General features: G+C 44.8%; 1 long non-coding RNA gene across 1 annotated transcript; it reads right to left on the bottom strand.

The window, feature by feature from the left end:
* Positions 1–634: 634 nt before the first annotated feature.
* LOC123574585 (uncharacterized) lies at positions 635–11,647 on the bottom strand. Its single transcript, XR_006699602.2, has 3 exons — positions 11,410–11,647; positions 8,327–8,788; positions 635–7,842 (listed from the first exon to the last, which is right to left on the bottom strand). It is a non-coding gene; the product is annotated as an uncharacterized lncRNA (long non-coding RNA).
* Positions 11,648–12,900: the final 1,253 nt, after the last annotated feature.

The raw sequence follows: 12,900 nt of genomic DNA on the forward strand, positions 1-12,900 counted from the left end.
ACAAGGCAACTTTCTTTCCTTTATCCTTTTTCATTAAGTTCACCTTCAAGTTCTGGATCTTACTGTGTCTAGTGGAGAAGAAAGTTCGGGCAACAAGAAGAGGACATAAGAAAAAGATCCAGGGCAATAGGACATTAATGTCACTTCCAGGAGCAGAGCTGGTCCAAACTGTTCATTCCAGGCCTCCCAAGTGGTGGTGGCTGCAGCCTTTTTGACTCAACAGACAATGGAAGAGTCCAAAGAAAGAATGTGAGAGAGTCAATGAGAAGAGAGCAATCCTACCTCTCCAGCAGTGGAGAATATCCAAATAGAGAAAAAGTGATGGTCTGCCCTCTCCTATTTTGCCCATTTTTCTATTTTCTTGTTGATTTGTGAAAGTTCTTTACATATTAAGGATATTAGGTTGAGTTCCCCAGACACAGGCTCTGAGACAGAGATTCCTATTTCAGAGTTTATTGGGAAGTGCCCTTGCCATCAAAACCTAAGGATAGTGAAAGAAGTAGGATTGGCCAGGAGGAGTTGAATGGCAAAAAAAAAGCCACACTTAGCTGAACCCACAGAGGGCTCTGGAGTTGGGATGGCCTTTCACAGTTCTGCCTCAAGGCAAGGGGACCAGGCCTTTCTTGACCAGTCATTGGATGATGGCTGTCTCCAGGAGGGGTGTGTGACCTCGGGCAAAGTGACTCTCAGCTATGGACATAATTACAGGAGAGGAACTTAGCATGAGCAGTCAGCCACAAACACTCCTGGCAGCTAGGGGATTAACACCCAAATACTGAAAGAGGGATCAGGGTGGCAGACCCAAGCATCCACTGCAGATATCTTTGGCTATCATAAGTATTATAGATATGTTTCCTAGTTTGTCATTTGTCTGCCAACTTGTTAATTGTTATTCTTAGTTTGTTTCACTGAGCTATTTTATTTTATTTTTTTTTGTTTTTGAGACGAAGTTCACTCTTGTTGCCTAGGCTGGAGTGCGATGGTGCGATCTCAGCTCACCATAATCTCCGCCTCCTGGGTTCAAGCGATTCTCCTGACTCAGCCTCCCGAGTAACTGAGATTACAGGCGTGTGCCACCACACTGGCTAATTTTGTATTTTTATTAGAGATGGGTTTCTCCATGTTGGTCAGGCTGGTCTCAAACTCCCAACCTCAGGTGATCCACCTGCCTTGGCCTCCCAAAGTGCTGGGATTACAGGCATGAACCACGATGCCTGGCCAGAGTTTTAAAATTTTTAAATCAAGTCTTGACCGGGTGTGGTGGTTCATGCCTGTAATTGCAACGCTCTGGGAGACCAAGGTGGGCAGATCACTTGAGCCCTGGAATTTGAGACCAAGCTGGGCAACATGGTGAAATTCCATCTCTACAAAAAAATAAAAAAATTAGCCGGGTGTAGTGGTAGGCGCCTGTAGTCTCAGCTGCTCAGGAGGCTGAGGAAAGGGGATTGCTTGAGCCCAGAAGGTTGAGGCTGCAGTGAGCCATGATTGTGCCACTGCACTCCAGCCTGAATGACAGAGTCAGATCCTGTCTCAAATAAATAAACAAATAAATAAGTACTTTTTTTCTTTATGGTTTCTGACTTTTCTATTATTCTTAAGAAAGATAAATGTAATTATCCTTTCCACACCAACAGTATTAGAAAAATCTGTATGTTCTCTAGTATTCTCATTTAAATATTATTCTCAATTAGTCCTTTTGGAATTTATTTTGATTTAAGGTATGAGGTAGTATCTTTTTTCAATGATAAGAACCAGTTTTGGCCGGGCGCGGTGGCTCAAGCCTGTAATCCCAGCACTTTGGGAGACCGAGATGGGCGGATCACAAGGTCAGGAGATCGAGACCATCCTGGCTAACACATTGAAACCCTGTCTCTACTAAAAAAAATACAAAAAACTAGCCGGGCGACGTGGCGGGCGCCTGTAGTCCCAGCTACTCGGGAGGCTGAGGCAGGAGACTGGCATAAACCCGGGAGGTGGAGCTTGCAGTGAGCTGAGATCCGGCCACTGCACTCCAGCCTGGGCGACAGAGCCAGACTCCATCTCAAAAAAAAAAAAAAAAAGAACCAGTTTTCCCAGCACTGTGTATTTTCTCCATGGATTTAAAAATGCCATCTTTAGCAAAACAAATTAACTATATTGGATTTCATTTCTAGCTCTCTGTGATGTTCCATTGACCTGTTTAAACCTGTACTAGTATAATACAGGTTTATTTTATTTTTGAGTTTACATACAGTAAAGTTCACTCTTCGGGGTATACGGTTCTGAGTTTTGCCAAATGCACAGAGTTGTGTAGGCACAGCAGCAGTTCCATTACCTTCCCAAATTCCTTCATGCTATTCTTTCGAGGGGTTCACCCTTAAACCTCCTCACTCTGTTAACTCCTGGAAACCACCGATCTGTTTTCCATCCCTATTGTTTTACCTTTTCCAGAATGTTATAGAAATGGAATCACACAGTATGCGGCCTTTTGAGTGTCTTCTTTCACTCAGCATAAGTGATGCATCTGTGTTGCTGCATGTATCAGCAGTATCCTCCTTTTTATTGCTGAGTGTGATTACCTGGTGTGGACATACCACACACGCCACACACACGTACCACACCTACCAGTTTATTCGTTTCCTGACTGAGGGACATTTGAGTTGTTTCTGGCTTTTGGATGTTAAGGATAAAGCTGCTATAAATGTTTGGTATTTGTGTGAATATAGATCATCATTTCACTTGAATAAATATCTAGGAGTGGGTTCACAGGGTCACACTTTTAATTACCACATATATGTGATATTTATAATATATATTAATACATGGACAGAGAAATGATTATCTCATTACCTTTTCATTCTTCTTATTCTTCCTCTTCTCCTTCTTCTCCTTTTTATCTCATGAGGATATTAACTGAAGTTGCATTAATTTTTTTTTTTTTTTTTTTTTTTGAGACAGGGTCTCACTTTGTCACCCAGGCTGAAGTGCAGTGGTGCAATCACTGTTCACTGCAGCCTCAACCTCCTGGGCTCAGGCGATCCTCCCACCTCAGCCTTCTGGGTAGCTGAGATTACGGGCGTGTGCCCGGGTAATTTTTTGTAGTTTTGGTAGAGACACGGTTTCACATGTTGGCCAGGCTGATCTCAAACTCCTGGGCTCAAGCTATCTGCCAACTTCGGCCTCCCAAAGTGCTGAGATTACAGGTGTGAGCTACCATGCCAGGCCCATTAAATTTGTTGATTAATTCATGTAGAGAGCCACCACTTTGAAGTCCTGATACCACTTACCTAGACAATAAATTCCTGAAACTAAACTGTGAGCAGCCCCAATATCTGATAAACAATTTGGGATTTTGCCAACTGTTCCGCTGTTACAGAGAAGAGCAGGCATCTTTTGCTTTGATTTATGTACTACCAAGTGATTTCTCATCCCGTGAGTACACTGGGATTTTTAGGCTTGAAGGGTCTTAGAGAACTCCCCAGGGTCCTTGCTTGGAGGCAAGATAACATTTTTAGTAGATGAGGAACATACTCTCACCAACTTCTTTTCAGTAGCTACTTCAAATATCTATCAATCTGTACCATCTGCGTTTCTAACCAAGAATTCTCTTGTTGCATTTTAAACACATTTCCTCCTAGCCTTTCCTGTGAAATGACACTAACAAACTCTTGCCAAACTAGAACTACTTGTTCAAAACCAGCCCTGAGTATAGTGCTTTCATAAGGGTAGGCAATTCCAATTATGTTGTTTATCCACTTAAGCACACTGAGTCTCGGCTACCTCGGGGACTTTCTTTTAATTTGTTTTCTCTTTTTGTTAATTGGATAAGCTCAGTGAAATGAGGTGTCTCTTATGGAAGTGACTGCAAAGAGGAAGTCACTGCAAATTCATCAGTGTAGTGTTCTCCAGGACTTATTAATGCAAAGAGATACAGAGAAAAATAAAAATCTACACTGTCTGCTCTTTTACCCTGTCAAAAACTTAGCTGTTGCTCCATGCCCCATGTCAGGAAAGAGCCAATTTCTTTCAATGGCACACATCATTTTAATCTATCCCCTGGTTTTCAATATACATGGAGTTGATCCACAGTATAGTTTTCAAGTAGGACATTTATTCAGTCATGTGTGCTTCTTCATTCAACCTTTATTGAGCACCTACTATGAACAGATCACTTAGTATGTGATGAGATATATCAGTCCTTGACATTAATGTTATTGTGACTGGTTAGAAACTACAATTTGGAGATAAAGAATGAAAGCTCTGAAGGGAAGCCAAAGCTGGATTCAGGTTTTATGGGGACTTCAACTAACACAGTTGAGGTGGCCTCTTCAAGAAAAAGAATTTTTAAAATTGCAAAAACAAAATTAGGCACAGGGCCTTGCAAAGGGCCATGTAAGTGAAGGATCCTGAAACCTCAGCTCATTCCTTTCCCAGAAAATTCCCTCTGAGCCAGGCACACTGTGGTTTAAATCCCAGCAATGTGACCTTGGGCAAGTGACTCAACTGCTCTCAGCTCAGTGTCCTGATCTGCAATAAGAGAAAATGAGGAGATAATAAAATACACCTTGTATTGGTGTTATGAGGGCTCCAAAGATGAGGACACAAAGCACTGAGCCAAGCATTTAGCCTGACCTGTAATAGATGTACAATAAATGGTAGTTATTATTAGGAATATCAGTACTATTATGAGCTTTCACCCAATAGGATTGCCTAATCAAAAAATCTAGCTTCCTGAGCAGAATCTAGGGAAGAGAGGGAATGAAGTCCAAGTTTACACATTCTTGCTAATCCAGCTTGTGTGGATGGTACACACGTGGTGTGCCCGTGAAGCTGAGCCTCACTGCACCACAAGCACACCACATACGGGGCACAGCAAGCGTGCTGCCTGCTGCATTAAATGTCTCCTTGCCCTGAGAACTGATTCATTCTGAGCTCATAAAGCAATTATCTTCAAAACACTATATTAATATCTGATTGTGCAATTAAACCAGACCTGTCTAGGTTTGCCTTCCTTGAGCAAAATGTGTTTATTCAGCATAAGTGAGAAGGGTAAATACAAACTAGTCAATTTTTTAAAAAAAATGTGCAAGGACTGGATGGGTGAGAATAAAACAAGAAAGACCATTTGGAAACTATTAAATTACTTCCTTTGTATTTGCACAGAAAATTCCTCTGGTTTTGATGCTATGACATTCCCGTAAAGTAAGTAAACATGTTTCCACATTATCAGTTTACAGATTTTTAACTTGGCTTTTTTTTTTTTTTTTTTTTTTTTGAGACAGGGTCTTGCTCTGTCACCCAGGCTGGAGTGCAGTGGCTCGATTACGGCTCACTGAGGCCTCAGTATCCTAGGCTCAAGCGATCCTCCTGCCTCAGCCTCCCAAGTAGCTGTGACTACAGGCATGCACCACTGCACTTGGTTAATTTTTGTATTTTTTGTAGAGACGAAGTTTCGCCATGTTACCCAGACTGGTCTCGAACTCCTGGGGTCAAGTGATCTGCCTGCCTTGGCCTCCCAAAGTGTTAGAATTATAGGCATAAGCCATCATGCCCAACTTCTAACCTTTTTAATTTTCTGTGTTTTTTTTTCTTTTCAAGCTCAGCAATCAACCAAAAAAAAAAAAAAAAAAAAAAAAAAAAGGCAAATATTCTCTATCTCATAGGGGTTGAGAGTCAGGTTCTCACTCATGCTTCCCTCTGAGAGATGAGGACAGGGAAATTGAAAAATAAATTGATAAACAAGTTATCAGAGCAGACTATGGCTTCTTTCTCCCTTTGAAATTTTCTTTTTGAAATCTTGTGGATTTTGAAGCCTGAGCAGTCTGAAAGTCTGACAAACAAACAAAATGTAATTATGCTTCAGTTAGCTAGGATCAGTGGTAGCGCCAATAAATGATTGAGAGGGGGCAAAGATTTAATTTCCCCACGATTTTCAATAGCCACCTTTAGCTATGCCAAATAGCCATGCAATCCAAGCAGAAACAGCATGCTTGCTGTGTAAACATGACTTCAAGACAAAACTCCAGCTTGCCTTCCTAACAGATTGCCAGCCCTTAAGCCCCTCCTGTATAGAAACTCATGGACTAGCAAAGCAGACTTGAAAGTTCTGGTAATAGAAGTTAATTGAATTATCTGAGGGCTAATCAGAAAAACTTATTTGTTGCAATCTTTCTAGTAGAAACCCATTCTTAAGATGTGTTTGTTCGGCCGGGCGCGGTGGCTCAAGCCTGTAATCCCAGCACTTTGGGAGGCCGAGACGGGCGGATCACAAGGTCAGGAGATCGAGACCAGCCTGGCTAAATACGGTGAAACCCCATCTCTACTAAAAAATACAAAAAACTAGCCGGGTGAGGTGGCGGGCGCCTGTAGTCCCAGCTACTCGGGAGGCTGAGGCAGGAGAATGGCATAGACCCGGGAGGCGGAGCTTGCAGTGAGCTGAGATGCGGCCACTGCACTCCAGCCTGGGCGACAGAGCCAGACTCCATCTCAAAAAAAAAAAAAAAAAAAAAGATGTGTTTGTTCAGTTCCTGCCTTAATAGATAGAATGGCCCTAATGAAAACTTGCATGATTCAAAATCTTGTAGCACCTCACAGTCATCATCGTGAATCGTAACATGAAGTATTGCTGTGGATTTACTCATTTACCATTTCTTTCACCTGACTGTGAGTTCAATAAATATTTGTTGAATGGAATTGAGGGAAGCCCCAAAGGGAGAACCAGGTGCTGGAAGCCCTACTAGAATCTGGACTGAAATCAGGGCCAAATCTCACAGCCCAGCACAATGGGCAGCGCAGAGGAAACATCTGATAAATGTCTGCTAATGTAATCAGCTAGTGAGATAGGGGCTGGGGCAAAGACAGTGTTGAACTAGTTCACCAATTTGCTCTAGTCTTGTCTTTATCTGTGTAAGGGTAACTGATGCAAAGCAATAACTTACTTAAATATGATCCAAAAAAAAAATCTCCCTGTTCCATTGCTGTAACTTTATGAGCTTTCCAAGCATTCCTTATTATTTAGGTTCATTAAATGTCATTATTCTTTTGGAATGGGTATTGTTTTGTAGAAATCTTTACATTCAACAACCTCCAAAGATGTCTCACATGCTTAGAAAAGACAATAGGCATGAGAGTTAGACAAAGAAGTGCGTGAAATAGCGAATTCATTCATCAAATGTCTTGAGCATCGCCACGTGCCAGGCTCTGAGGATTCACTAGTGAGCGAACAAATGTGGCCCCCATGCCACAGAGCTACACATGAACATAATAGAAACATAATTACAATCTGGAACTAGGTTCCAACAGGGACACGAGCCAGGGAGGGGCACCTGATTCAGTTTAGGAGGACAGGGAAGTGCTTTTTAAGGAACGACATGAAGTGAAACCTACGTAGGAAAAGGCAGCAAATACGGAGACTGTTCCCTGCAGAGGGATCAGCATATAAGACCATCCAGAAGAAAGAAATGTGGTACATTTTAGGAACTTTGCAAAGTGGGGACAAAGAGATCTGGGTGAGGCAGGGCCTTGTAGTTAAATCTCTGGTCTGGTGTTGATCATAAGGGGAAGGGTCACGTAGAGCTGGCAATGAAAGGCTCCCGTGGCCTTTCTGCATTCTCTGCTAACAGAAGTTAGCACCATGGCCCAGTGATTTTTAGTATACATTAAATGCAGCTCTACGTACGTCATCCCATGCAGGTCTTGTCGGGTATGTGGCGGGGCAGGGAGCTGTTTGTTTCCTCTGCAGCTTCCACTCTCTGTTTTTCCTCCCCAGCAGACCCCGGTCATGTTCAGGTGGAGCCTCCCGTCCTCTGCTGTCACACGCTTCAAGGGATAGAGACCCCATTCCTGGGTCCACAGGGGTGGCTCCTGATAGGTGAAGGGTATTAGTAAATGGCATTTCTCCAGGGAATCTTTTTGGGCTAGGGTGAGCACAGGATCTAAAGTGGCCCAATCAGACTGAAGACAGAAGCTCAGATTCCATGGCTGGGAAAGCATCCTTTCTCTCCCTTCCCCTGTCGGTTACTCACAGTTATCTCTCATCTAAGGGAGGAAGCTTCAACCCTCAGGTGAAGCCAATGCCGAGCACAGCAGAGCAGAGAGGTAGAAAGCACCTGGGCTCTCAGTAAAACGGTGGAGCTGCTGAGTCGACCCACCCCGAGGCCTGCCCTTCGTCACTTACACTTCCTTATTGGTTGAGATCTTGTATTTGCTCCTCCCTTTGGTTCTTTGACACCACCGTCGTAGCTCCCCCAACTCTCTGGTAAATTCCTTTCTATCTCCTTTACTGGGTCCCCCACACCTTCTAGTTTCTAAATGTGATTTTTAAATAAAGGTTTCTAAACAAAGTTACCTGTGAACATCTCTCCACTTTCTCTCAGGGAGATCTCAGCCACTCCCATGGCTTCCTTCTTTATTTAAAGGTCTGTTCACCAAATGTTCACATTTCCTTACAACATCTCCAAGTGATGGTCCAGCTTTAATACTTCCAGTAAACTCACTGATAATGCAAATACATTCTAAATTGATGTAGTTTCTCTTTAGAGTCAGTGGCTACTCTTGATTTCCCAACTTCAGAAGTAGTTGCTTAAAATGTATGCAAAAGAGCCAGAGGGTGTCTTGCGGAACCCAAGAACAGGAAGTGCATCTCGAAATCTGACAGCCTGCAGGCACCCGGGCAGCCGCTCCTAGGCTCTCACTCAGAAGCCGTCTCTGCATGGGCTTCCTTCTTCTCCATTTTGCAGCCTGGCATCTTCATGTTGGAAGCATGAGGCCAGCAGCAGGTCACCAGCTGGCCCAATCACATCTTCAGCCTCTGAGACAGACAGAGAGAGACAGAGAGAGAGAGAGAGAGAGAGAGAGAGAGAGAGATCTTTCTTTGCTTTAGTCCCAAGCTGAAGAAGAGTTCTGATTGACCCATCTTGGGTCCGGCATCCCTAGACAGGAGCTGTGCATTTACACAGTGGCCTCCACAACAGCTGTGGAGAGATGGGGGAGCAGTGGGTGCTTCCCAGGAGGGAAGTGTCCATCCCCAGAAAGGGAGAAAGTGCCAGGCTGCAAAAACAATGGGGACCCAGTACGAACAGGACACAGGCCCTTCCCTGTGAGTGAGGGGACAGCTCTCGAAGAAAGGAGTTACTAATGGTACGGGCAGAAGCTCCATGAGTTCACCCAGGTCAGAGACCTTGGAGCCATTTTTGACTCCTCCCTCTATCACTGTCCACCCACTTCCCTGATGTCCAGTAAGACACTAACTCCTAGTACTTCTTGCTTGCTTGCTTTTTTTTTTTTTTTTTTTCCTGAGACAGAGACAGAGTTTCACTTTTGTTGCCCAGTCTGAAGTGCAATGGCACGATCTTGGCTTACTGCAACCTCTGCCTCCTGGGTTCAAGTGATTCTCCCGCCTCAGCCTCCCGAGTAGCTGGGATTACAGGCACACACCACCAGACCCAGCTAATTTTTGTATTTTTAGTAGAGACGGGGTTTCACCATGTTGGTTAGGCTGGTCTTGAACTCCTGACCTCAGGTGATCCTCCCACCTCAGCCTCCCAAAGTGCTGGGATTACAGGCATGAGCTACGGTGCCCCATCTACTTCTTCTTTCAGAATACTTTATTGTCCTCCCTTTCTTTGGTTTCTCATTGCAGTTCCTTAGTTTCACTCCTCATTGCCTCTCCCCTGGGTTCTCTCATCACCCCACTGGTTTGCCAGTCTTTTTTCTACTTTCATCCAATTTATGGTCAGACTAATCTTCCTAAATCACCGCCAGGAAGAGCTTTCTTCCCAGATCTAAAAAGCTTCCAATGTCACCTGGCTGCCTGTGGAACAAAGTCCAAACGCTTTGGCTGGCTATTCGGGAATGTCTTCAACTGTTACTGGCATTGTTACTTATGTTCTCCACATCTGTGGCCTGCGCGGCCTTTCCTAACAGGAGTTCCCCAGCCATGTGCCCAGGGTGTGACTTTACCCACCCCCTTCCTTAGGAGTGGGGCTCAAATGGTTTATGCCCACCAACATAGCCCCATCACCGTGGCCCTAGCTACTGGCTGAAGAAAAGACACTGAGCTAGATCCAAGCCAGCCAGCATGTTCTCCAGGCCACAGTCGTTGGCTCAGGGGACCGCTTGTGAGCCCTGCTGACCCACCAGAGCAAACCTCAGGACTTGTGCTGGTGAGGCTGGGCATAGAGGCTCTTTCTTCTCCTGGACATGAATTGAGAAGCTTACAGTGCAAGGGGCTGCTGCCAACCATCGTGGTTCTCAAGAATAGCTGGAAACAGGGCAATTGGCCTAAAAACAATTTTCTGAAAGCCAATTCATTGAAAGCCAATTTCTGAATCAAATTGAAAATATAAGCACATTCAGGCTGGGCACAGTGGCTCACTCGTGTAATCCCAGCCCTTTGGGAGGCCAAGGTGGGTGGATCACTTGATGTCAGGAGTTCGAGACCAGCCTGGCCAACATAGTGAAACCCTGTCTCTACCTAAAATACAAAAAAAAATTAGCCAGGCATGGTGGTGGGTGCCTGTAATCCCAGCTACTCGGGAGGCTGAGGCAGGAGAATCACTCGAACCCGGGAGGTGGAGGTTGCAGTAAGCCGATTTAGCACCACTACGCTCCAACCTGAGTAGCAGAGCAAGATTGCATCTCAAAAAAAAAAAAAAAAAATATATATATATATATAAAATATGTGTAATGTATAAAAAATATATATGTAATGGCCGGGCGCGGTGGCTCAAGCCTGTAATCCCAGCACTTTGGGAGGCCGAGACGGGCGGATCACGAGGTCAGGAGATCGAGACCATCCTGGGTAACACAGTGAAACCCCGTCTCTACTAAAAATACAAAAAAAAAAAAAAAAAAAAAAAAACTTAGCCAGGCGAGGTGGCAGGCACCTGTAGTCCCAGCTACTCGGGAGGCTGAGGCAGGAGAATGGCGTAAACCCGGGAGGCGGAGCTTGCAGTGAGCTGAGATCCGGCCACTGCACTCCAGCCTGGGTGACAGAGCGAGACTCCGTCTCAAAAAAAAATATATATATATATGTAATATATATTATATGTGTATATATATATATGGACAGTCATTGACTGTTTTAAAAAAGCATGTTCCTTAAAGCGTGTTTTTGGCAAATTTGTCATTTGGCACATTGACTTCAAGCCAGGGGGGTGGAGTCAGGACAAAGCCTTCAGAAGAAGAGAGGAAAGACACAAATGCAAGGTCCTTGGTGTGGCTTTGAACTCTGGGTTGGCCTTGACTGAAGCCTGCCACACCTCCTGACTTTTCCAAAACATGAGTTAGTCTATTCCTGCTAGAATTTGGCCCAGGTTTGGTTGGGTTTCCTGTTACTGGCAAGCGAAAGCATCCTTACAATGTATTTTTCTGAATATTTCCAAATTCTGATCTTCCAGCCCTTGGCTCCAACCAAACCAGTCTACTCACCTCTCCCCAGGTCCTCTTCATGCTTTTCCGTCGCATGATCGTTCTCTTCTGCTCCTTCCTTCAGCCCCTCTGCCTGTTTGGCATCCCCCTGGCTTTCCATACAGGAGCCTCTCCCTGTTCCTGGTGCAGGCCCAGTAGGCTGCTACTGCCCTCCATGCCCCCTGCAGCCCCCAACAACTACTGCAGCCCTCCACGCCCCCTGCCTTCTCTGCATAACTGTCCAGCTTCTTTGGTCACTGGGATCAAAAACTCACCTAGTTCCTTCAGAAGGCCAGTGGGAACAAAGGCAGCTCCCCAGTGGCTCCTTCCTGCCTTTCATCAAAGGCCTTCTGGTGGCCCTCACATGCTGTTCTATGCTCTCTCTGTGTGCCTGCTCTGGTCCCAGTTCTGTGGACAGGCAGCCTCTTCATCACCATTGCTGTTCCCTTGTGATGGCTATTACCTGTGCCCCACACAGCCCCGGCTTCTACCTCAGGATGTCCTTCCAGCTCCTGTTCCCTCGGCTGATTGTTTCATTTTCTCCCTGGGTCTAAATCAGACTTCCTAGACACAGTCCAATGGGAACCACTAATCCTTTTACACTAGACCATGTTGGGTCCCTGCCTAGCCTATGGCTGGCCAGACACCGGGTCAAGTGATCGCCCCTGTTCCAAACACCTGTGGGGAGGTGATGGATTGCAGAGTCCCCTTTGGGGTAGGTACCCTTTATATATGGGTTGAGAGAGGGGAGGCCTGGCAACCTAGAAATGGATTGTGGGCATGGTGAGACCACCTGGCCTTTCAGGATGCTGTCCCACCCATTTGGCCGTCAATCACACACCCCACTGTGTGAGGCTATATGGAGCTATTTAAATGTTTATTATTTAAATATTTGTTATCAGCCAGGCTCGGTGGCTTACGCTTGTAATCCCAGCACTTTGGGAGGCCGAATGGGCAGATCACTTGAGGTCAGGAGTTCAAGAGCAGCCCGGCCAACATGGTGAAACCCCGTCTTTACTAAAAATACAAAAATTAGCCGGCGTGGAGACACATGCCTGTAGTCCCAGCCACTGGGGAGGCTGAGGCAGGAGAATTGCTCAAACGCAGGAGGCGGAAGTTACAGTGAGCCGAGATCATGCTACTGCATTCCAGCCTGGGTGACAGAGTGAGACTTCGTCTTAAAAAAAGAAAAAAAAATTTGTTATCTACATTGTTTGTATGTTTGTTTCTTATCTCCTCAACTAGATCATTAGTATTATTATTATTTTTGGCTACTCCATAGACAGAGCAGGGCTACCCCATACATAGAGTAACCCAACTAGATTATAAAGTTCCTTACCAATAGAGATGATGGCACTAAATTTCTATAATAAAATGATAATGATAAGTAATAGTTACTGAGCATTTACCATGTACCAGGTACAGCTCTAACTGTTTTATAGAACAACTAAAAACACCTCGGTGTAAAGCCTTATCTACATTATCCCCACTTTACTGATGAGGAAGTTGAGG

The sequence above is a fragment of the Macaca fascicularis genome, chromosome 1, assembly GCF_037993035.2.
Source record: "Macaca fascicularis isolate 582-1 chromosome 1, T2T-MFA8v1.1".
NCBI lineage: Eukaryota > Metazoa > Chordata > Mammalia > Primates > Cercopithecidae > Macaca > Macaca fascicularis.